Raw genomic sequence first — 25,239 nt, forward strand, 5'->3', positions numbered from 1 at the left:
AATGGGTTGAGTTGTCAACACAGGATGCACATTATCCTCTCATCTAACCTTTATACAAACTGATGATGTTTGTCATTGCGTAATCTGACCTATATGGACTTCAAGCAACCCCAACCCGCTCCCATCTACTCGGGGGACGGTGACCTGTGCTTCACGTGATCAATATGGTCGATCAGAAGGCTAATCAGAGCCGATATCCTGCAGAATCTACTGCTTAAGAAGTGATATATCATCAAGAAACGTACTGAGGCAGTAACGCCGCCTTGTTGTTGTGCTTTTACGGCTCGAAACGCTTCGTGGCGTCATCCGAGCAGTCGGCAATGTGTGTGCGGACCACGACTTGGGTCCTCAGACCAGATATTGAGAAACAGTCGAGTGCAGGAAGTGGCCCGGCTGTGTACTCGGGGCGTCTTGTTTTGGGTCCTGGGAAAAACCGAGCAGAACCACTCAAGAAGAAGGGGGGGTGGTGGTTGGAGGAAGAGGAGGGGGGGCGGACAGAACTGGACGGCTCCGCTGTGTTCTGGAGGCTGAGAAACCAGGATGTTGGGGCGGGGAAGTGTTTGTGTGCGTACGTGCATGAACACGCGTGCGAGCGAGCGAACTTGTTGTGATCGTTTTTTTTTTTTGTTTTTTTTTTTTTTATGAGAGAAAGTTTGGTGCGTGTTTGTGTGTCCGTCATCGTCGTTGAATGTGTGAAACGGGGCGGAGAGCCCGAGCGAACTTTGTGTGTGTGTGTGTGTGTGTGTGTGTGCCTTTCTGGCTTGCTGTGTGTGTCCGTTTATGTGTGTTTGTCGTCTTTTTTTTTGCTGTGAAAGTGGGAAGAAAGTGTGTGTGTGTGCGCGCTAAGTGTGTGAAACTAAGCGTAGAGTGACTGTGTGTGTGTGTGTGTGTGTGTTAGTTTGTGTGTCATCTCGGGTGAATGTGTGAAACAGGGCGGAGAGCGAGCGAGCGAGTCAAAGTTTGTGTGTCTGCCTTCCCCGTCTTTGATGTGTGTGTGTATGTGTGTGTGTGTGTTTGTTGTTGTTCAGTGTGTGAAAGTGGGTGGAAAGTGTGTGTCTGTATTTTTGTGTGTGTGTGATTGTGTGTGTGTGTGACAGCGGATGACGGATGGGCCGGCAGGACGGAGCAGGGGACGATGAATGAGGTGACAGACAGAGACGGATAGCCCTTTATCCCTCCGTCACAATCCCTCTTTCTCTCTCCCTCTCTTCTCTTTCTCCGCCTGTCGGGATGATGCAGTGCCTCTTGTTCTCTCGCTCGGAGGAGGAGAAGGAAAGGGGGGAAAGATGGGGAGAAGGAGAAAAGAAAAAAATTGCATTCATCCGGCATCGATGTTTACTTCACCCCCTCCCCTCCCCTCCCCGCCCTTTCCCCTCCTTTGCTCCCATTGCTCGCTTCATCCTCCTCTTCGTCCATCTCCATCTCCTCCTCCTCCTCCTTCTTCTCCTCTCTTTCTTTTGCCGATCAGAATCAGTTGACTCCATCGCTCCTTTTCGGAGTTATTCAGCTCATTTGCTCTTTTATTTCTTTCTCTTTTTAAACTCATCCATTGTTTTTTTTTTTTTTGTTTTTTTAACCTTTCTTATCATATCAAAAGAGGCGCATTCCTCCCGCCCCCGAACGTGCTTTTATCCGTCATTTCTGTGTGTGTACACATCTGCCCCGAGTGCATTTTTTGTGTGTGTGTGTGTGTGTGTGATCCACATTCTTTCAGGGTGTGTGTGTGTGTGTGTGTGAAACCAAATTTTTCATGTTTGCGTGTCAACATGCGCGCTTTCATATGTGTGATGCTTTGGTGTGTGTGTGTGTGTGTGTGTATATGTGTGTGTGTGACCTGGTTGTTTGAATGGTCGATAAATCACGCTGACGGGGCCGTTTTGTTGTGTAGTCGGGTCCCGGTGTTCTGGAAGGTTCCGGGGTCCTGGGACAGGGCCGAGACAGGAGTTCCCCCAGGGACACACACACACAGAAACACACACACACACACACTTTTAGACGCACACACACACACATACAGAGTTTGAAAATGCCTCTTCAACACACACGGCATGCTTGCAAAAATCTGTACGTAAAGTGACGTGTTTTCACCGCCGTAATGAGAAGTTCGTATACTTCTGTGGTTCGGTGTTGTGCAACATGATGTGTTATGTTTCTATTTCTGCCCGAGCCGAGCAGAGTTTTGCATTTCTTTTCCATTTGGCCAGAAAGACGACATGTTATTCCTCCTGCTGCTGCTGCTTATACAGATGGAAAAGTTCTCTAGTTCCTACTGCATGAGATAACCGTAGCTGTGTCCCAGATCCATACCAATTCAATGAAGTATCCAGTGTTTACTCATCTGTAGAGTGTACGGCGTTTTTGCTCTCAGTGTACAAGAAATTAATCCTTACTTTTAAACAGAAAGTGAAACAAAAACAAGCTTTAGATTTTAAAAATGCTGCTGCCGGTGTAAATGTTGGAGACTTAGGAAAAAGAAAGGGAAGTTAAATGGGGGTTTTTTTTGGTTTTTTTGAGTGTGCGTCCACCAAGCAGGTAGCTCCAGGTCTGAAAAGTGACACTAATGAGGAAGTGACAGGCGGTGCGGCGTTCAATCGCAGGGTCGAGCAAAGATGTGTGTGGGTTTGTGGGCGTGTTTATTTGTGCTCTAGAACAAAACCGCTGTGAAACAATCAGAAAATAACGTCTTATTGATCTGATTCACCGGCTTTCTCATAACCAGCGCTCCCTCTCTCCATTCACTCTCTAGCTCGCTCGACCGCAGCTGCTCTCTCTCTCTTTTTCTCACGTCTTTTTTAAAATGAGTCAGGAAGCCGTCAGCAAAGTCTAACCTTACTAACGTTATCAAACGAAGAGAAATGTCCTCCCCTCGTCTTAGTAATGTCTTAGTACTCCCTGATCTCAGAGTTTACAACTCTTGTCGGTCTGATCTCCCGCTGTGATTGGTCACCGCAGCCTTCAGCCAAAGTGACGTCTCCAAAAGTTGACTCTGGCTCAACTTTCTGGCCGCAGCCGAACCGCACTACCCCCATTCAAATTGCCGCACCGCCTGATTTGGTGTGAATGCAGCCTTAAACCTATATGCTCTCTCTAATGACCATCAGGGGGCGACTCCACTGACTCCAATAAGAAGTCTGTTTGTATACAAATCTATTAGAAAATGACCTCAGTAAACACTTTACAAGTGAGTTTATGGTCTCAATCGCTAGTTTCAAGTCTTCTTCAATGCAGCCTGATGTTCATTTTTTAAATTATGGCCCCATTTAGAGTAAAGTAGATGATAAAGCAAGGTATGTTTTAGGGCGCGGCTACCTTGTGATTGACAGGTCGTTACCACGGCGGTGCGTGATGCGCTGCGGGCTCCACGCTCTCGTCCAAATATGGTCACTTCTCATCATTTCTGGCTCCAAAAAACCAAGATGGCGATGGTCAAAATGCCAAACTAAAAGCTTCAAAACGTCCACAAACCAACAGGTGACGTCATGGTTTTAATACAGTCTATGTTGTACACTAGTGTCTCCTTTTCATTGCATTGTCAGGCAATTTAGTCTTCATATTGACATCTTTGATTATACTTAATTCTGTAACTTTCCAGTGAAAAGCAGCACAGACTCCAAACCAGATTATTATCATATTGGCCTGAACATAAAATGTTGATTTTTCTCTGGAAAGCTGCGTTTTTAAAAGTTGGGGATCATGTCATATATCAGCAGTGTGCTGTCGTATTATGGGTTGTTTGTAGCCTTAATGTCGCTATGCTAATCCAAAAGTGGTTATCTTGTTGAAAAACAGGGGGGGGGTTTGTCTTATAATCACAGTTGTTTGATATTCAGGCCAATACAGTAAGAAGTATGATGTATGAAACTGGCAAACAGGCCTCATTTTTAGATGTGCAAGCGGTGCAATCAACAAGTCAGCAGAGTTCATCCGCTGCCAGGGAAACTCTTTCACTGTGTTGCAATTTTCTGGCATCTCTAACAAGTTCCTGAAAAGTATAAAATATCTTGAACTTGTATCTGAAACACTGCAGGAGGGAACATCTCAGAATTTATTCACATTAGCTGCATCTTGTTAAAAGGGGAAACACAGCTCATCAGTCATGTCGTTTACTGTACAGACACCCAATAAACTTGTAATCTTAATTACAGATTCAAGTCCTGGGTTTTCAAAGCTTCAGAAAAGTTGTGGAAACGTGGATCAGGACCAGTCGGGGACAAGGTGTGGGCCCGTTTGGCAGGTCTTGCGAGGCTCTACACAGCTGGTCGACAATTCAGGATACGGACTGGTGTTTGTTTGTACAGTATGGTGTGAGAAAGGTGATACTTGGCGTGTTAAAGATCAGTCGTTGCAGTTAGGATTCACCGTTTGTGCAGATTGCATCAGTTTTTGCTTCATGCAGGTTTCTCTGCAGCTTCTTACGTTCTGATTTAACACAAAGTATTTTTGTAATCTTTACCTGCAAATATGAACGACTCCAACTAATATCTGATGACTTGGATTAATCCTTAACTTAATATAGTGTCGGAAAATAGTGAAATATGCCCATCATAGTACGCCAGAGCACAAGAACATGTCAGCAGTCAGTGATGTACAGTATTTACAACAAAGTTCTTGCACAACATGAAGTCTTACTGATAAAAGCATAAGAACAAAACCTCTTGACTGTAAAAGAAACCAAAGAGACAGTTTGTGGGATTCTTTGGTTTCTTTGCTTGAACAATTGAGTGACTTAAACAATTAAACGATTATCAAAATTGCTGTAGATATATTATTTGTTGATCGGTCATCTGAGCGCTGGACCTTCCAAATGTATCAACAGTTTCAATTAACTTCATTAAAGTTGGGTTTTGGTGATGTGAGGTACATGAAGGACCCCAGAGAGTTTAAAGGGGATGTGTCATGCACATTTTCAGGTCTATATTTATAATCTGGGGCTCTACTGGAATATCTTTGAATGATTTAAAGTCAAAAAAACTCCTTATTTATCCTATATTGGCTGTTTATGCAGCACCTCAGTTCAGCCTCTGTCTGAAACAGGCCGTTTTAGCTCCTGTCTCTTTAAGGCCCCGCCTCCTGATGAGCCCACTCTGTTCTGATCACTTCTTTTTCCCTGTTCTTTACTTGAAATATAAACTTCTCAAATACATTTGTACGTATTTGAGCCTGAATCTGACCTGACCTGATATATGCGAATTGACGAGTCAACACCAGTTCGATGGGGAAGTAGAGGTAACATTGCAAACGGATAGTCAGGCAGCATTTTTACATACGTTCCCTTCATGTTTTGGAACTTTGACAATGATTAACATAAACATCTGACATCATAACAGTATCAAAATAACAGAAAATCAAAAAAAAGCATGATATGTCCCCTTTAACATGATATCAGTAGTTGAACTATAGGCTTGAATGGACCTATTAAATATTTCACACGTCTGATTTGACCCCGTTTGTACACTACGCTTATCGTCTGGGTCTGTCTACGTCAGTCTCAGACTAAAAAGCAGCAACACACCAGGCCAGGTTTTCACTTTTATGGCAAAGTCATTTCAAACTGTCTAGAAAAAGGCTGATTCGCTGTAACAAGCTTATCTGAGCTGTCAGCAGCTTTCTCCTGTTCTCTATGATTGCTAAATAATTTGATGAGCGTAGGAGGCTGATTGTGTTAGCGTGTCTGCGTGTGTGTTAGTGTGTGTGTGTTAGTGTGTGTGTGTGTGTGCGTGCTCCCCAGGCAGCCCTTTTCCACAGATCCTATCAATCCTCCTATATTTAGAACATTCAGAAGTTTGTGGTTACTTCAAACCTTTGGCTGGCCCTTGTGTGGGTGTGTGTGTGTCTGTAGGTGTGTGTGTGTGTGTCTGTTGGTGTGGGTGTGTGTGTGTGTGTTGCGGTGTGGCGTGCCCCCAGAAAAACGTTTGCAACAGTAGAGTTCCACTCATCCCCTTCTCCACTCATTTATACGCCAGGCGTGCATTCTTCCATCTTGGGCCCAGTCATGTTTGTGTATGTGTGTGTGTGTGTGTGTGTGTGTGTGTGTGTGTGTGTGTGTGTGTGTGTGTGTGTTGTCAGTCATTGATTGGTCCTGGGTTCATATCCTCGGTTGACCACAGACAGTGAAATTCCATCTATTCATCGGTCTCTTCTGCTTTTTTAAAAAAATTTTATTTTTAGATGACATCTCCGACCTTCTGCCCTCTTTTTCTCATTGTTGTGTAATTTTTTCTCTCTTTAACTCTTTTTCTTTTTGGACACCTTCACTTCTCTGTTCTTCTCCTCATTTTTTCTTTTTTACCCCAATTATGCATTTCATTTCTCTTCTTTCCTCCTCTCCTTCGTCTCCCCTTTCTCCCTCTTCTTCTCCTTCATCTTTGTCTCTTTCCCTTCCCCTCCTCCTTCTTTTCTCTTCTTGTCTTCTTCTTCTCCTTCTCATTCGTCTCCTTATCTACTTCTCTCCTCTTTCTTATCCCGTCTTCTCCTTCCTCTCCTTTCTTTTTCAGCTTAATTTGCCTTCTCTATGTCCTTCATTTTCTTCTTCTTCTTCTCCTTTTTCTTTATTAATTAATTACTTAATTCTCTATTTCTTCTTCTACCTTTTACTCCATCTTCCCATTCTGTATATGTCTTTCCTCCCTAAGTTTATCTATCTCTCCATCTCCCATCTGCTCACTCTCCTACATTAACTGGTTTCATTGGTCAAACCACACACTTTCCCACATAGCGCACACACACACACACTGTTGCTTTCAGGACTGTCTGCCCTCTGTCTGAAGCTTCCCTCTCTCTCTCTCTCTCTCTCCAAAAGCAACATGTCACAGCATGACAACTGCTCCCCTTATCCTGACTCTCTGTGTATATGTGTGTGTGTGTGTATTGACCAGCGTAGCCAGTAGCGATTTTGTGTGTATGTGTGTGTATGGGTAGTAGACAGGCTAAGGGATGAGATGAGGCCCAGTGGGAGAGAAAATCTCCACCTCACCTCCTCGTAACCCGGACTAACGAGGCGACGAGAGAAGCAGCAGAGAGGAGAGATAGTTGGAAGAAGTGAAGGAAAGGTAGAAGAAGAGGAAGGTATGAAGGCATATTTTAGGAACACCTGTGCAATCAAACACAACAGCTCCGCCATAAATTCTACTTTTATGAAGCTTATACGTTTACAGTTTATGTTGACATTGTCAGAAAGGTGATAATTCTACTTTATGTTTATTATCGAGGTCATAGTGAGTGATGGTGGTGCACTGGAGTTCATTATATTGAAAAGTTTTCCTAATATTTTGCTCCCCCTCATGTATGGCGGACAAATATTAGTTCACTTTCTGACAACAAAAACTGAAAAAAGCTTTGTAAAAGTAGAATTTATGGCAGAGCCGTTGTATTGTATTGCATTAGATTGCACAGGTGTACCTAATGAAGTGGTCGGCGAGTGTATATAGTGTTTTGGACAGGCTACAGATTAATGAGTTCATAGACAAAGACCCAGTTTCCATTTTAAGTGTCTCATACAATAGGTACAATCCACAGCGATTTAGCAGATTAGTTAAAACAATAACAATTTGGCAGCTAATCAACGTTTATCAAGAAACAAACACATGGATGAACTACGGCTGCGACAGAGGTCTGTGCCAAGAAACAACACAGAACAGGACAATTGACAATACAGGACACCACATCGACACACAATGTCAAATATTATTACAGTAAATACTGTAGAAAATAGTTTAAAAAGGCAAAAATACGGTAAATGTATCTGTAGGGACGAGATTATTATGTGTTGAAATCGACGGAGGTGCTTGTTTTTCCTCTCTGTCTGTTTATAGTAACCGGGAACAACAGCTGATTTCCCCCCCCGCCCCCCCGTCTTTTCATCTGCTGTCATCACAGGAATCAGTAGTGGCGACTCCCCCAGACTGCTCACTGACAGTAACAGTAGTTACACTTATGAAAGGAGTACATGTGTGTCTTGGAGAGACAGATGTATTTACACCTTTTTAAATGTTCTGGCTAGAATACGTTATGAAATGACCTCGGGAGGTAGTTCGAATAATCAGATTTTAATGCGTCTCAGATGCATCTTTGGTGCATTTCCTTTTAGTTTTTTTTTTTTTTTTTTTTTAATATCCGATAGCTGTCCAATCCGCCCACGACGCATGAAGTGTAAATGGGTTCAAGTAGTCCGTAGAGAGGTCGTTTGTAGCCAAGAAAAGCTTCTGACATCCATGCAGGGAAACGGCAAATACAAAACGAAGAAGAAAAAAAAAACTTGAGAAATGGAAAACCCAACAAGTTCTCCAAATTAAACAACAATATGTCTTCTTTTTTTTTTTTCCTAATCTGATTCCCTATCGTCTCAGAAAACCACATTACATTCAAATTGAGCAATGCGTCTCCCAAAAGTGTATAAATAAGCATTTGAGTCACAGTTTTTAATATAAAATCGGTTTGTCATCATCTTTTAACAAAACTCCCTTTTATTAAAAAAAAACAAACCTCTGATAACAGCTGATGTGTTAAGATTGACATAATAAAAGATGACACTTTTAATGCAATACCTCAATAACTGTAATTTGACAGTATTTGAGTGTAACTGGCGCTTGTAATCGGTGATATTCATTAATTTCACAATAGCAAACTGTTATAAAATATGCTGATATAAGGTTTCCTCCCTTTGAGAGGGAGTCAGAAGCAGTTTGCTCCCTTTATTATTGTCACACAGTGTGAAAAAACAACTTGTACGCAGCAATTTCATCCATCACTGTAGCAGGAAACCTTCACTTGAGTTTGTTTGTTACTTCATTGTTCCCCACACATGAGTGCACATGTTACTCAGCGCTCTTGTTTCCTTTCACCTGACACCTACTGAAAGAAATGATGTACTCCTTCAGGAAATAATCCCTCAAAAGCATTTTTTTTTTACGCCCACGTAAAGTTTATATTGATAATATCAACTTGATAATTACTGTAAAATCTTCTCAGTCTTATATATCTGCTTGTTTCAGTCTTGAAATGAGGATAAATTGAGTTTCACCTCAGCCATTGCTTGAACTCATAGCGTGTCAGTGTGATTTATTTCTTGGGGTTTGATTCTGAATTTCTTTAGCAGAGTTGACCTGAAATCTACACCCGTATATGGAGGGATGTGTGTGGAGGGGAAAAGCAAAAAGGAAGAGAGGGAGATCCAAAAGAAAAAGAGAGCAAGGTTTAAGTAACTTAAGAACTTTAGGAGAGACAGGAAAGAGAAGAAGAAGGGGTTATGGTAAGTATTGAGCCTCGGGGTTAGAAGTGGAAAAGGTAGGCGAAGACAAGCGAAGGAGTTGTGATAAAGTAATAAAACATGGAACCGACACGAGCAAATAGGTGAAAATACAGTAGGGAAAGAGATTAAGTAATGCAAAGCCAGATGTGGACGTTGTGCACTCAACTTCAGATTCTTGTTATCACATTAGTGGTTGAGTGGACTATTAAATCTGCTGAAAGGTGACAACAGAAGCATGTATCCGGGTATCTTTAGACAAGCGACAACTGGAAGGACACATTTGGTTTGCTAGAGTGCCTTTAAGCTTGTTAAACTCAATAATATCTAAAGATTTTGCGGCTTTAACTTTGAGTAGAGCTCATTTAGTCCTGAAGATTTAACGTTATGGAGAAATACCAAACTTTCGAGGGCTTTAAAGTCTTTTTTTAAACTGGCAAAAGATCAGATTTATTTTGGTTTGACCTGTTCAGGACATCTAAACAGACCGTTTGGAATAGCAGAGACCAGTGTACACAACACGTAGACAAAATAACAAATATTAGAGGCAGGTTTTTCCTGTAAAGAGGAATTTTTGGCACCTCCCCTCAAAGAGGTTTTAGCCAGCGCCAAAGGGAAATCACAAGCGCCAAAAATGATAAGAATAAAGAATAAAAAAACAATTCAGATCCCCTCTGAGTGTGCTTAACAGCAATTTATCAACTCCCTTCTCACACACATCTAACCCCCTAACCCCCAACCCCCTAACCCCAACCCCTTAACCCCAACCCCCTAACCCTAACCCCAACCCCCTAACCCCAACCCCCTCACCCTAACCCCCTAACCCTAACCTCAACCCCATAACCCTAATCCCCTAACCCCAACACCCTAACCCAAACCCCAACCCCCAACCCTAACCCCAACCCCCTAACCCCAACACCCTAACCCCAACCCCCTAACCCTAACCCTAACCCCCTAACCTTAACCCCCTAACCTTAAACCTAACTCTAGTGTGAAAATCTTAAACACTGAATTACAACTGCAGCGTACTTTTTGCGTCATGTGCCGCCTCCTGCACCCGTCCCCTCCTTCTAGTGTTGTAATGAAATTATCGTTTTAACCAGTTTTGTTAATCGGGGGTTCATTTACTCAAGCATAACACACATTTTTGGACAGGAAAATGCATAGATTTCTGTCAAATAAAGTAGCGCAGACTCATTGCCTTTACTGTACGCGGACATGCTTACTGTTATGCGTAGTCAGCACCCAAAGGCCCGTTCTGAGCCAGGAAAAACCCTGAGAAGACTTTATTTTGAGAGGAGCTAATTAAAGTAACAGAAATGGGGTAAAAAACGGGAAAGGAAGGCCTTCTAAGGCCATTAGAACTAGATATACACCAAAAATAGCTTACTTTATGCAATACTTGTTCATTTTTCATTATTGCAGGATTTTTCTGGGTCAAAACTTCATTATTTTGTCTTCAAACCTCAAAATCAAGTCTTGAGGTAGTCGAGTTTTAAGCGAGGTGAGGAAAGAAAGTGATGTAAGGGATGAAAATGTTAGAAAGAGTAAGGAGAAAAGATGTGGAGATGGTGAGACAGAGGTGAGAATGAGGACAGGAAAAGACAGACGAGGTCATAGAAATCGAAGGAGACAGAAAAATCTGCTACCGTTGCATTCCTAAGGACTGTGGTCACACTGGGACAGCTGCAGTGTGTGTGGGGGTGTGTGTGTGTGTGTGTGTGTGTGTGTGTGTGTGTGTGTGTGTGTGTGTGACAGGTCAGGTTCAGGGAAGGGACTGCTGGCGAGACGGGGATGAACTGTACATGTGTGTGTCAGGATTGAACGGTGGCCAGCGCACATGCTTAGACCACATCGGCAACAGGTTGACCTTTGACCTCTCAACTCTTCAGGCAGACACAGACAGAGGGATGAGGAAAGAGGGAGAGGAGGGTGAGCAGCGTGGAGATGAGCACAGAAGTAGATAAACAGAGGAGGAGATGGGGGGGAAGGGGGGGGGGGAGGCGGAGATGTCGAAAGTGCAAGAATCCGAACAGAAAGACGTAAATGAAGGGGAGAAAGTTTATACGAAAGACCGGAGAAGAAGATGACAGGAGGAGAGATGGAAAGCACGGACGATGGGGGGGAAAAAAAAAAAAAAGAAAAGAGAGAGAGAGAAAGTTTTGGCCGGTGAGAGAGAAAACAAGACATGAATGTGTGAAAATGTGTGAGGCGAGCGGAGCAGAAAGCGAGGGATACCGAGTGAAAGAGTGCAGTCAGGTGAAAGTGATACAGCGGGTGAAACGGACGTACAGGGTGGTCCCCCCCCCCCCCCCTCTCCGGTCTCTCCTTCTGTCTCTCTACCTCTCTCTCTCTCTCCTCGGGAGGCTGACACTTCCCTTCATCCGTTTGACCGGTCACAGAAGGGGGGATGAATAGAGGAGTGGAGAGGGGTGAAAGAGCGGGATGAGCGGAGAAGAAAGAGGGGCGAAGGGAGGATGAGCAGCAGACGGACATCTAAATGCTCGCCCGCCGATCTATTGGAAGAGAGCGACACACACACACACACACACACACACGGATGCGAGCAGTTGCAGACGTTTGTTTTCGACGACACACACACACACACACACACACATAAATAGAAACGTTGGTGCGTGAGGCTGTCGCTGGTGGCCGAGCGGTCTGAGAGACGTACCATGTAACCGCGCAACCGTGACGTCCCCGGTTTTAAATCTGGCCAAAGCGTCTCGTCTCCTCTCTCTTCTCTCTCTCCCTGTATTTCCTGTGTGCTTTCCACAGTTAATCTAACACAGTTAAAGCTCCGTTTGACGACTTTTCCATCGTAAAATATCAACTTTAGTTGTTTTTATTGTTGTAATTAACTACAAGGATTTAACAAAGAGTTAAGCCACACATCTCCAGGTCTATATTTATATTCTCGGGCTCTACTGGAATATCTTTGCATGACTAAGAGGTCAAAAAACTCTTTATTTATCTTATACTGACCCCTTAGTTCAGCCTCTGTGTGAAACAGGCTGTTTTAGCTCCTCTCTCTGCATAATGGCGTCACATCGCAGTGCTGTTGTTGTTTATCACGAACAAATATGATAACAGCAGTGTTTTCTCTTGAGTCACTGTGATCTGCGAACACCGGCAACAACCCATGTTTACTGTCTAAGTTAAGCAAAAATGCAACCGACTGCAGTTGCAAATATAACAATGTTGGCACAAAGGACAAAAAGCGAATGATGTAGAACTTTAAAAAAAAAAAGAACCAAACAACGGAAATGCATCTAGAAAAGCACGCAGAGACAGTGTAACCTTTTAGCATTCAAGCAGTCCGTCTGCTGTTCATCAAAGGGTCGGTTTGATGTGTGTTAAGCACCGTGTCCGCACAAACTAACATCCACTGAAGAAGAGGGAAGTGGAGCATAATGAAGAAGAGATAAAATCATCCACTTTTCCTCCTTTTTTGAAGTTTTTACAGATTTTCATCTTTATTTCATCTTATTCTGCTTTGTCTCCAAGCACCAAAAAAAAAAGTTGTTTCCCACTGATAAAACAGTTTTAAACTCATATTTCTACCCAGATTATTTGATATTATGATGTTTTCTCATACTCCTAAAATGATAAATCCCAGATTTAAAAAGTTAAAATGAAGGAACAGTGCGCTGAACTTTCTTTTCTGTCTCTTTCTTTGTCTTTTGTGGAGTAAATTTCATGAATTTTACCGTTTTTAATCAAAGCTTCTCACTCCTCATCTAACCGCTCCTCATCCTCTGCTTCTCTCAATGTCTGCTTCTTCTTCTTCTTCTTCTTCCCCATAAAGTGCGACAGAAAAATGTTTCACACACACACACTCATGACTCCAAACGTTTGGGTGCAGTGTAAGGTCAGTGGGATAACTGTCGGTGCCAGGGAGGGGTGGGAACTATCCGTCAGACCCCCAAAACAGTCTTATCTGATCACACACACACACACACACACACATACTCTTCCACAGAAGAGATACACACCTGCCTCTCCTTTCTCCTTAAAGCTCCCTTTATACACACACACACACACACACACACACACACAGGCAGAGCAGAGCAGGCTCTTGAGTGTAATAACGCGGTTGTTGATCCTGTTGCTCAAGATAACGCAGCAAAAAATAGTAGCCGCTCCAAAATGTGTGTGTCCATATCTGCGGATTTATGAGTTCAAGCTATTATGGGTGTGTGGGAGAGGTCAGTGTGTGTGTGTGTGTGTGTGTGTGTGTGTTTCTCGGCCTCTGTCTCAACTTCCTGTCCTGTCTGTGGCCGGCCTTATCGGCGTGACAACAGGTCAGGCAGTGGTCACGACAACAGAGCTATTCAGCGACCTGATTGGACGGGGTGGGGAACGGTGGTTCGCTACTTCCGACCGATGGTCAACTAGCGGGCAGGAATTGGGGAGGAGGGGAGGGGGGGGTGGGGGGGTTGTCGGGAGGTCAAGGTGGATCAGACCTGCACTCTGCCACACACATGCACATAAACTGACATCTCACACGCATTAATAAATAGTTTTGACTCATATAATTACAAATAGAGACACACACACACGCCCGAGTGTATTCATCACATCTTCGCTGACTGTCAGTCATACGTATTATTTTTACAGACACACACACATACAGTGACCGTGCGGTGACCGGGTCAGGTCATTGTTCTGCGTTATCAGTCTTGACCTCTCCGTCAGTCTCCCCGATACGACCTGCATCTACACCCCTTCCTGTGTGTGTGTTTGTGTGTGTTTGTGTGTGTGTTTGTGTGTGTGTTTGAGAGAGACTGCGGTCATTTCATGGTCAAACCGAAAAAGTTAAAGCCCTTAAACAGCTCTCACCTTTCAACTGTTTCCTGTTTTGGGTTTGTTGAGGAGACGGAGAAAGAGAGAGAGAGAGAGAGAGAGGGAGAGAAAGATGTGTTTCATTTCGAGCTGCAGCCGCTGTAATGTTGTGAAACATTTTTTCCGTATCTGCAAATAGATTTTCTTTTTTTTTTTCCTTGCAACTGAATAGTTTTTTGAAGAGTAATTTGCCACAAATGTATTTTAAATTTTAGTAAATGTGTTTGTATCTGCAGTTAAGGTGGTTTAGACTGGTGGCTTATGACCCTTTTGAAGCTAAAAATGTTGTATCCATCTATAAGTTCTGTGCAGTTTTACTCAAAAGTGATGCTCCCTGATCATCTTCTTCTTCTCCTCCTTCTTCTCCTCCTTCTTCTTCTTCTTCTTCTTCTTCTTCTTCTTCTTCTTCTTCTTCTTCTTCTTCTTCTTCTTCTTCTTCTTCTTCTTCTTCTTCTTCCAAATAATTTGCATTTTTTAGGGGCTATAGGTGTTCAAAAACTCGATTAATTATAGGTTGTATGGGTGTGGCAACATTTCAAAGTCAAAGCCCCCACCTTTAAATTTGACGTAGATGAACATAATTTGATACGCAGATGTAACATCTCCAGACCTTTTGGAACTATACCCTAATCTCAACAGGAAGTCAGCCATTTTGAATTTATTGTACAATTTTTGCGTAGTTTTTGCCATTTGCAGGCGTTTAACAAACTCCTCCTAGAGAATTAATCAGAGCGACTTCAGATTATTTCGGTGTCCTCTAAAGACCTTTGCGAAGTTATCAAGCTTGTGAGTTTTCATGGAACGCCCTTGACGTGGCGTGCCGATCAGTTTGCATGTTTCGCCGTAAAACAGGAAGTTGTTGTAACTCGACTGGACTTTCTCACGTCTGTGCTTGATTGGAGTCCCGGCATGAACACAGCTACATGTCAATATTGAGTCATAGTCATAACACCACTTACTGACGACAGGAAGTCAGTTTTATGTGACAAACATCAACTGATTTACATGAAATTTACATGGTGTGGTCTACACATGACATATAACTAGTGGGTGCTCTCTAGCACCACATAGCGGACACAGGAAGTGTGGAGCCGAGGGTTTTTCGGAGCCAACATTGGTGGTATTGCACTTTAAGGCCCTTTCACATTCAGCCTCAAGTTGCAGCTTCATAATATATGCAGTCTTCCTTCCTGTCTTTTAAATCCTCCCGCAACCCCCTTTAGATTTATCTTCCAACCCTTTAAATGGTTCTGGTACCCAGTTTGGGAACCACTGGTCCAAACGACTCATATTTTCACACCATCCAAGGTTTATAGATAATCATCTACGCTACTGAATTCACCGCAGATTACTTAGATCAGCCATTTTGTTAGAGTACATTTGTAAGAGATACAAATAAGCTTGTTTGAAGAATTTTCTTACAGTAAGATCAAATAAAACTTTATCCTGAATGAAAAGTTTGTTCCAAATATGGTTCATAATGAAAAGCAATTTAAAAAAAAACTGTTCTGAAAGTTACATTTTGATGACAAAATGAGGGTCAGTATATTAAAACAACCAGTTCCCCAGTCTGTTCCTCTTATATATTACCAGTAATTCAAGTCACAGAGGTAAACATCCATTTATTACCCAATGATCTTTGAAAAACCCAGAAGGTTGTTCAACAACACTGAAGTTATTTCCAGAATCCTCAAAAACTCGTCCAACCATCTGGATGAAAATATATTTTGTTTTCAGGACGCTAAAAGATTTTTAACCTATTCTCAAGTTGTCCCTCTTTTTCCTAATCCAAAAAAATATCTTTTTTTATCATGCAACAGACGTAACACAGTATTTTTTTATCCAGATGTTTAGAAGAGTATTTGAGGGTTCTGGAAATAGCTTCAGAACAGCGCTAAGTGTTTTCAAACAACCTCTGAGGAGTTTTTCAGAGATTGCCAGGTATGTATTTTTCAGAGAAACGGATGCTTGTGCTGTGATTTGAATGTACTTAAAAGGAACAAACTGGGGTATAAAACAAAATTAAAAACACTGACCTAAATAGGCTTAAAAAAAAAGGGGGGGGGGATTGAATCCACATAAAGGTTTAAGAAATGTATCCAAAATAATTATAAGTGATCCTGTGATTAATTTGCCTCATACTGCTAAAAGTAGTTAAAGCCAGCTTTACCAGAGTGAACTCTGAAAAGTGGACGCACCCGAAATGAACTCCCAGCCCAGAATTAACCTTTTTAAAAAGTGTTTGGACCCAAATTGACTTTAAAAAAGTGGCTGAGGCCAAATGTATCTTATGCTTTAGCCTTAAATTGAGCTCAGAACGGAGCTAAAAGCTGCTGTTTTTCTAGCCCTGTTTGTTTTGGAGTATTCTGTCTTTATTTGCTTTATCAGCATGCAGAGCAGCTCCCAGCAGGCCCCTACTGACATCAGCCTGCACTCGTTTATCGTCTCCCCGTTTCTCACTCACTCGTTCTTCCTCCTCCGTAACATCTAGTTACCCTCCGCCTGACCTCCTTCGCTCCCTCCTTTCCCTTTTTTCTCCTCCAGTCCTGTAATATTTCCCCAATCATTCTTTTTGAGTTTTCTCTCGTTTACCCTCCTCTCATTCTCTCTCTCTCTCTCTCTCTCTCTCCTACTCTGTCTCTGTCCGTCTATGTCTCTCACTCTCTCTCCCTCACTCCGTCTGTGCAGTGTCTAATTGACAGCAGAGACCCCTGGTTGAACCACCAGCACTCTTCTCTCGTTTTTGTTTCTCTTTTTTCTCCACGCTCATTCCATTTCAGCCCTCTCACTTTTTTTTTTTTTGTTAGGAGGTCGCCCAACTTCTCTGTCACTGCTGACGGAGAGTAAGGGAGGATGGGGAAGAGAGAGAGAGAGCGAGGGAGTAAGTGAGGGAAAGATGGGCGAGAAGATAGAGAGACAATAGAAAGGGAACAAGTAAGAGATAAAGCAGGAGAAAGAGAAGAAGTAGTGACGTAAGTAAGGTGGCGTAGAGTTCAAAAAGACGAAGATGTAAATAAGAAGTCATTTAGGAGACTTTCACTCTCGCCAAAAAGCATTCAGTCATTTTTTTTTTTTTTTTTTTACCGCCTAAAGACACTTAACGGTGTCCCTGGACAGTGTGAAACTAATGCATGATACCGAGAACCGAAGTGATTCAGCTAAAAGTTTGAGACAAGTGTGTTTGGGTTTGTGCATATTTTCAATACGTTGTTCTAGATTTATAAAACTTGTGTTGTAAAGTAATGACAGTAATTGAGAAACTATGTGTGATGTGGCATATGTGGTGAATACCAGATCCATTTAAGAAGTATTAACTGGTGAATCACTGAAATTGACTGTTTCTGTTTGAGACTGAAATTTCACCCATAACCTTGTAAAACAGTAGTTTAGTTTTTTTTTGTATCTTGTTGGATGGAGTTTGCTGAGTTGAGCAACAACAGTTCAAAGTTCAGGAAAGAAAATCTAGTCCATTTCCTCAAATTAAGATATGTATTTATATTCTTTTGGGGGGTCAAACTAGAAGTTTCCTGCATAATTTTTCCCACCATCAATGTGTCATAGTTAACTAACTGACTTAACTATAAGAATACAAACAATCTTAAATAATACAGAATTTTTTAACGATCAAATAGAAACATTTAGTCCAAACAACTTGTTCCTGTATGCATGAGACAAATCCTTCAGCACAGTAAAAAAAGGACCTAACAGGGTCATGTTGGGACATTTTATGCAGCATAAATACTTAACAAAAGGACTTTCTTGTCTGCAGTGTCTGTAAATGGTTAATTCAGATAATTTTAGTAATGCTCAGATTTCAGGCACATAGTTGTACAAATTCTGCATTTTGCATTATGAAAACTTCTATTGGAATAATGATTTTGTTACATCTAATGAAAGACTTTAATGTTGTAAAGACCAAAGAGTTTTTTCACTTCTGACACACCTGTCACACACGCAGGACATTTTCTCACTAATGCTTTCATGGAAATTAGCTAATTGATACTCATTTGAGCGTTGAGACATTCAAAAAAACAATTTACCACATTTGTTTATCTGGTTTGTACATCCAGGCTACTGTACAGTACCATGACTACTTCAAATGTGAACTGCTGGCGTCAAATTATCTGACACGCACGGCTGTGTTGCCCTTTAACTGTTTCCTAAATGCTGAATAAAACTTATCTGGACTTGTTCAGATAAATGGAGCACCTTCCTCCTCGATTATCTCTCTCAGAGGTTACCTGTTTGAATACCCCGGCTGACTGTGAAAGAGTAATAAGAGTAATACCGTCCCTTCCCTGAGAGCGAGGCACCTCCAACTGCTTCAGTAACCAACAGAATAAAAGGTGGTTTAACTAAAGGCCCCTTTACACTGGCTGATTTTGAGCTTTCTGAGATGAAAGTGGACAATCAGAGACGTGAGAGAAACACGGTGATATCTGTTGTCGTCAAACCAAAACTTGTTCTAGATCTCACCGTGAGACTCGTCCACCGACAACCAGCGCGGAGCTTTGCTTAACAAATACAGCCTGAGGCAAAAATCTGATAGTATCAAGAATTTAAGACCTGATTTTCACACAATGTGTGACTGCTGCTGCTGCTATGACCCACATCTACAAAACAAACCGATGACACAGAACCAGCAGTGTGGCATTTCATAAGAGCAGTTCGTTCTCTTTTAATACATCACAACAAAAACCAAAACAGATGGAGGTTAAAAGAAAAAGAAAAGTTTGTGTGACTTTGCACAATCTGACAGCCTCAAATCATCTGACACAGATTGCAACCAAGATTTTATTATAAGTGTTGCACACAGTTTGGCATATGATATATTACGTATATATCGTCGTTGTCGCTCAGTCTAAAGACGCCTTAAGAAGCTGGAATAGGTTAAAATGCTACAAAAAAAGCTCATCGATGAATAAGTTTAATCAGAAAGGCATGGATTTTATCTACTGACCACTGTGCTTAAAATGTTCCCAGCTTTCAGCTTCTTGTTTTTTTATACTTTTAGTATAAAGTTACAGTGACACTGTTCTGTAGCTGACCTCTGACCTCTCCTCACACAAGCGAAAACTTCCCTACAAGGAGCAATGAAGCGTCACGATTATATCTTTTTTTTTTTTTTACTTTGCTGTACTTTATTATCCCCAGCACGTGACGAGCAGTCGACCCCGCTGCGGATTAATAAAGTACAGTATGTACATCGAAGGAGTATCACAGTGGAGGTTGTGCTGTGTTGTGGTTACTGGCAGTTACTGGTGCTGCGGTCGTAGCAATGAGGCTGCAGGCAGCAATACAGAGATGCAAGCTTTTGGTTTTAATTTAACTTTTGGCCCTTCAGTTAGGAAAAAAAAATGGGTTCCCTGTTGCGAAGCGATGAACATCCAAGTCTACTTCATTCCACTCATAGTTCAAGATGGAGCGATTAGTGTAGGGAACAAGTCTGTGGGCTGTAGTTATAAGTACTAATTAGAGGAGGGGGGGAGGGGCGGCTTTCATGCACTCTTAATGTGAAGTTTAAAACGAATGTTGCAGAAAGTAAAGACAAGAAATTAAAGAGTGCAGGAACTTTCTTTTTTTGCTGATTGGAGATCGATCGGCAGGTATTGAGGGCGTTATAGTAGCAGGACAGCTTTGCCCGATAACCTCTGAATGTGACCTTTGACCTCTTGCTTTCAGAGGTCAAGAGCTGACTTTGGGGGTTAAGTGTAAAATCCTTTTTCCTGCAGCTCGTCAGTCAGTTTCTGTTGCAGATGAGTTGGACCACACTTGTTTCTGGCTGAGATTTCTGTGAGTGTTTTTTATAGAAAACAACACTGCTGAAATAATTAGTTAATCTATTAAACAACAAGTGTTTTAATTAATTATTTAAGTCAATTATCAAGTAGAAAATGTCCAACATTCCCCATTTTCAGCTCTTAAAGTTGAGGATTTGCTGCTTTTCTCTGTTTTATATCATTGTAAATTGAGTATTTTGGGGTTTGGACTGTCAAACAAAACAACCAACTGGAACAGCATCGATTTTCATTTAAGTTAATTTGTTCCCAAAAAAAAAAAAAAGTTTGTGTGTAATGAACTTTTAACAAACAGTAGTTCTGCAGGTCCAGCAAAACTCTGTAAATGTCTAAATCCAAAGCCTAATAATGAAATACTAGCATTTAATGCAAACTTTAAATCTTATTAACATTTAGAAGTGCTGCATTTTCCTTAAAGCAAAAAAATTGGTCCATTCATTTCTTGCGGTTATATTGACTGACAATTATTTTCACTTTCAATTCACTCAACGATTATTTTCTCATTAAATCATTTTGTCCATAAAATGTCATAATATATAATAATATAATATAATTTCCCAAAATCCAAAGATATTCAGTTTATTATCACAGAAAACTAAGAAAACCAGAATATATGTATATATTTGAGTAGCCAAAGAATGTAGTAATTTTATTCTTTAAAAAATGACTGGAGACAATTTATCAATTATCACAATTATTGCCAATTAATTTTCTTAATAATTAATCGACTAATTGTTGCAGCTCTATCGGTTTTTAAAATTTAATCCAGAGAACATTTTAATCCTTTAGTCCATGAAATGTTAAAAAATAGAGAAAAAATGTTGTTCACAATTAAAAAAACTTTAAGATATTCAATTTACTGTCAAACATAACAAAGAAAAACAGCGGATTGTCATATTTGAGAAGCTGGAAGCAAAATAAGTTTGGTATATTTGCTTGAAAAATGACTGAAACCATAAATTGATTAATCTTCTGTCGATTGACTAATCGATCAATCGTTGCAGCTCTAGTTTTTTCTTTTGTCCTCTACTTCACTTTAAGACCTTTCACCTAGAAAATGGTAGCAGCCCCTAATAATATTGATTGGCAGGTGTCAAAACAATCTTTTCTTTGTCATAAGTGAACCCTCAACGACCCCTCAACCCTGAAAACCTGGCAAAAAATGAACGATGGCGAGATGTGAGCAAAGAGAGACGACGATATAGATTCCAGGAGGGACAGAGATGACAGACAACTGTTGTTTTTTTGTTTTTTCTGATAAAGTTAAAACCACTTTCTCAGCTTTTAGCCAGTCGAATGCTGAACAGAAAGGACAGGCAGTGGAGAGAAAGAGGGAAGAGATGACCACCGTGAGCGACAGGTGTCAAGAGTTTCATCCTTCCTTTCAAAAAAAAAACAGCCAAGAAATGTTCTTTTCGAGCTTAAACATACTCCAGAGAGACGGCAAGAAAGAGAGTCGGTTGACAGGTGTCAGCGTGGTCTTTGTGTGCCGGCGGTGACCTTTGAACTCAATTGAGGATTTAGAAATGGAGCGTAGGTGATAACAGACAAGTGTCCAAGCACATTTTTTCCCATGGCCACCGTCAGAAGCACTTTCTCCGGAGGCTTTTCGGTGACCTCTGAACTTTTATCTCGTGCACAGAGAGAGGTCGTCACATGTCTGGTTTTGGAGCAGCGGCGGGCTGATTAAGATGTCTTGCAAGGATCCGCAGTTCTGGGCCATTTTCTCAACTGAAACAGCACCTAATTTCCCAGATTCAAAGAGAAAAATCGACTTTGCGTTGACTCTACTTCATCTACCTTTGGATTTTGTTGTTTTATGTTTCAATACCTTTCTTGTGGAGCAAAGAAATGGTCAGTTTTCATGAGCAATAGTGCCACAATGCAAACAACCCATAGAGAAACCTTAGCAACCAGGGCAACGTCAGCTCGTCGGCAAGGTAGTAAAAGCGTTCAGAGCCGGTTGAAGCCCTGGTTTTTGACTTGCAGGGAGCATTTCTACATTCGTTAACCTCAAGTTATGGAAATTTGACCATGTTTAACATAAATATCTGATGTCATAACAGTATAAAAATAAAAAAAAAGCGTGATATGTCCTCTTTAAGTTAACACACAAAATAAGGAGCCTGGGTGCAAGATGGACAGATGATCGATTGATTGATTGATGGATGGAGGAAAGTCGACTTTAGAAAGAACAGACTCGAGAGATGGACGGGTGCCAATATGGCTGCTTTTCTTGATAAAAGTCAAATCTACGTTCCTTGCTTTTAGTGACCTTTGACCTCCTGTCTCTCAAATTTAGAAGGAGATGGACAGCTGTGAGAGGAGTGGAGGTAGAGATGGAGGTACGCAGGAGAAGCAGCAGCAGAAGAAGAAAATGTTACTTAAATTATTAAATCAATAAGATCGGTTTTATCAGCTTTTTCCCCTCTTCTGTAAAGATAAATGATCTTGGGTTCACAAATTTCTCTCCTTCATAGCAGAAACATTACATAATCACAACCTCAGTGTGTGTGTGTGTGTGTGTGTGTGTGTGTGTGTGTGTGTGTGTGTATGTATGTGTGTGTGCGCGTGCGCACAAAGAGTGTGAACATGATGAATTCTGGGTGACCCTGACGTTTGGCCATTAGGAACGGGAACACAGCAATTCCCCGACGGTCCCAAACAAATAAATCCTGCCCACAGCCGGAATAACCATTAACAAGTCTGCTAAACACTGAGAGGGAGAGGAGGAGGAGGAGGAGGAGGAGGAGGGAGACGAAGAGGAGAGCTGTGGTTGGCGAGGGAGGATGGGAAGAGGGAATAAAGTTAAAAATGGAGCGAATGAGAGAAGAAAGCGAAGAAAATGAGAAAAGAGACGAGATAAAAAGAGAGGAGAGGAAGAAGAGTTTGAGGGAAAGAAAGGAGGGAAAAAAGGAGTAAAGTTTACATGGAGAAGAGGAGAGAATAGGAGAGGAAGAGGTATGAACGAAGACCAAAGAACGGAGGGATGAAGAGATGGGAAGAAGTAAAGATGGCATGAAGAGAATGAGGAGAGTATAAAGAAAAAAAGGGATGGGAAGAGAAAAGAGGAAGTAAGGAGGGATGTATGAAAAGACAAAAAGGAATAAAGTTGAAAAGAGAATAGGAGGAGGAGTATGAAATGTGGGAAAGGAAGGATGGAGGGATAGAAAAAAGAGTAAAGTTGATGTAGAGAATGAGGAAAGTACAAGAGAAAGAGGAAAAGAACAGAGGGATGGAAAGAAAACAAGTAAAATTTACATGGAGAGAAGAGAGGAAAAGGAGGTAAAAAAGGAATGAAGGAAGAGGAAAGAGTAAAGATGACATGAAGAATAGAAAGAAAAAAAGGGAAAAGAGGAGAGAGCGAGAAGTAGAGGATGAGATAGAGAGGGAACAAAAGGAGCGAATGAGGAGAGTAGAGGAGGTAAAGGAGGGGAGGAAGGAGGTGAAAAGACAGAAGATGATATGAGAAGAAGAAGAGGTTAAAGAATAGGAGGAGCAGAAAATTGGGGAAAGGATGGATGTAGAGAATGAGGAGAGTAGAAAAAAGGAGGTAAAGAGGGAAGGCAGGATGAGAGAAAATTGGAGATGAGAAGGAGGAGAATGAAATTGGGGAAATAAGGGATGGAGGGATAGAAAAAGGAAGAACAGTTGATGAAAGAATATGGAAAGTACAAGAGAACAGGAGAAAGAAAGGAGGAATGGAAAGATGGAGAGAACAAGGAGCGTAGAAGAAGGGGAGAGGAAGAGAAGGAGATAAAGGGGTGTGAATGAAGAGATGGGAAGAAGTAAAGACGACACGGAGAGAATGAGGAGAGTAAAAAAGAGGGAGAAGAAGATGCGGAGTGACAAGAAGTCGAGATTGAGACGGACAGAAAGGAGGCGAAAAGACAGAAAAGCGGAGATGAGAAGGAAGGTGATGAAATTGGGGAAATGGAGGAAGGATGGAGGGATAGAAAAAAGGAGAGGAAGGTGCAAGAGAAAGATGAGGAAACTGGAGGAGTGAAAGAAAAGAGGAGGAGGAGGAGAACAAGAATGGGAGGAAATGGAGGAGAAGGAAAGAAAGAAGGTGATGGATTGACGAGAAAGTGGAGTGAAAGTAAAAGAAAGTAGAAACACAAAAAGAGCGAAGGAGGAGGGAGGAGGAGGAGGAGGAGAGGCGGGGACGGAGGTAGAGAACCCCATTAGCGGAGGAGAAATGAGGAAAAAAACAAACAAGAAATGTGAGGGTAACACGTCAGCCCCCCCCTCCTCACCTCCTCCTCTCCCTCCTCCTCCTCCTCCTCTTCCACACCCCCCCACTAGAAGAATAAGAGGAAGCAATAATCTGTGTGTGTGTGTGTGTGTGTGTGTGTGTGTGTGTGTGTGTGTGTGTGTGTGTGTGTGTGTGTGTAAATGTGTGTGTGTGTGTGTGTGAGAGGAGACAGGAGCGATAGCGCGGGGGAGGTCATGGCGAGGTGAGAGAGGGGGAGCGAGACGGAGAGAGAAGTTCAGCGAGAGGTGAAGAGAGAGACCTGCCGTTTTCTCTCCGTGTGTGTGTCGGGTGAATCGGGGGTCAGGTGTGTGTGTGTGTGTGTGTGTGTGTGTGTGTGTGTGTGTGTGTGTGTGTGTGTGTGTTTGCCAGGAGGACCTGCTGGCTCGCGTGTGGCTCGTTTTTTTGGAAAAGACCCACACTCTTCATTTTCTTTTTCTTTTTTTTTTCTTCTTCTTCTTCTTCTTTCCCATTTTCATCTGTCTTATCTGCCTCATCCTCCTCCTCCTCCTCTTCCTCCCTCCTGTCCTCCCGTCTTGTCGAACTTCTCCTACTGTTTTTACCCTCCGCTTCCTCCCTCCATCACGCCTCCATCCAAACTTACCTACTGACCTCAAGTTCACCCAAAAACTCTTGTGTCCTCCTCCTCATCCTCCTCCTCCTTCTTCTTCTCCACCCCGTTTCTTCTCTTCGGTTCTCTCCTCTTCTTCTTCTCCTCTTCTTCCTTCGTTCCTCCTCTATGTTTTCCTCTCCCGTCGTGTTCCTGTTTTCTCTCTCCTCACCTTGCGTCTCCTCTTTTCTTCTGCCTTTCCTCGTCTTCTCATCTCACCTCCTCACCTCTCTTGTCTCGTCTCCGCCTCCCTCTCTTTCCTCTCCTCTACTCTCATCCTCTCCCTCTTCTTCTCTTCTCCTCTACTTCTCGTTCCCTCCCTCTCTTCTCTCATCGTTTCCTCGGCTTCTTCACCTCCACCTCCCCCGATCTTTCTTCTTTCTCCTCCTCACCTTTCTTTTCCCACCTCTCATTTTCTCCTCGTTCTCTTCTTCTTGTTTCCTCTTTTCCTCTCTTCTTCTTCTGTCTCATCTCCTCTCCTCTACTT

At 42.1% G+C, this 25,239-nt stretch overlaps 1 protein-coding gene across 3 annotated transcripts in view; it reads left to right on the plus strand.

The window, feature by feature from the left end:
- The window catches only part of exoc6b (exocyst complex component 6B), a 113,663-nt gene that overhangs the window by 76,728 nt on the left and 11,696 nt on the right, over positions 1 to 25,239 (plus strand). Inside the window, exon 21 of one of the 3 annotated variants that reach the window (XR_006093409.1) lies at positions 6,919 to 7,065. The exons of the other annotated variants lie outside the window; for them this stretch is intronic. The gene's annotated coding sequence lies outside the window, so the exon portion shown is untranslated. The remainder of the gene's footprint in view (positions 1 to 6,918; positions 7,066 to 25,239) is intronic. 3 annotated transcript variants of the gene reach the window in all.

Source organism: Thunnus maccoyii, chromosome 22 (assembly GCF_910596095.1).
Source record: "Thunnus maccoyii chromosome 22, fThuMac1.1, whole genome shotgun sequence".
Classification (NCBI taxonomy): domain Eukaryota; kingdom Metazoa; phylum Chordata; class Actinopteri; order Scombriformes; family Scombridae; genus Thunnus; species Thunnus maccoyii.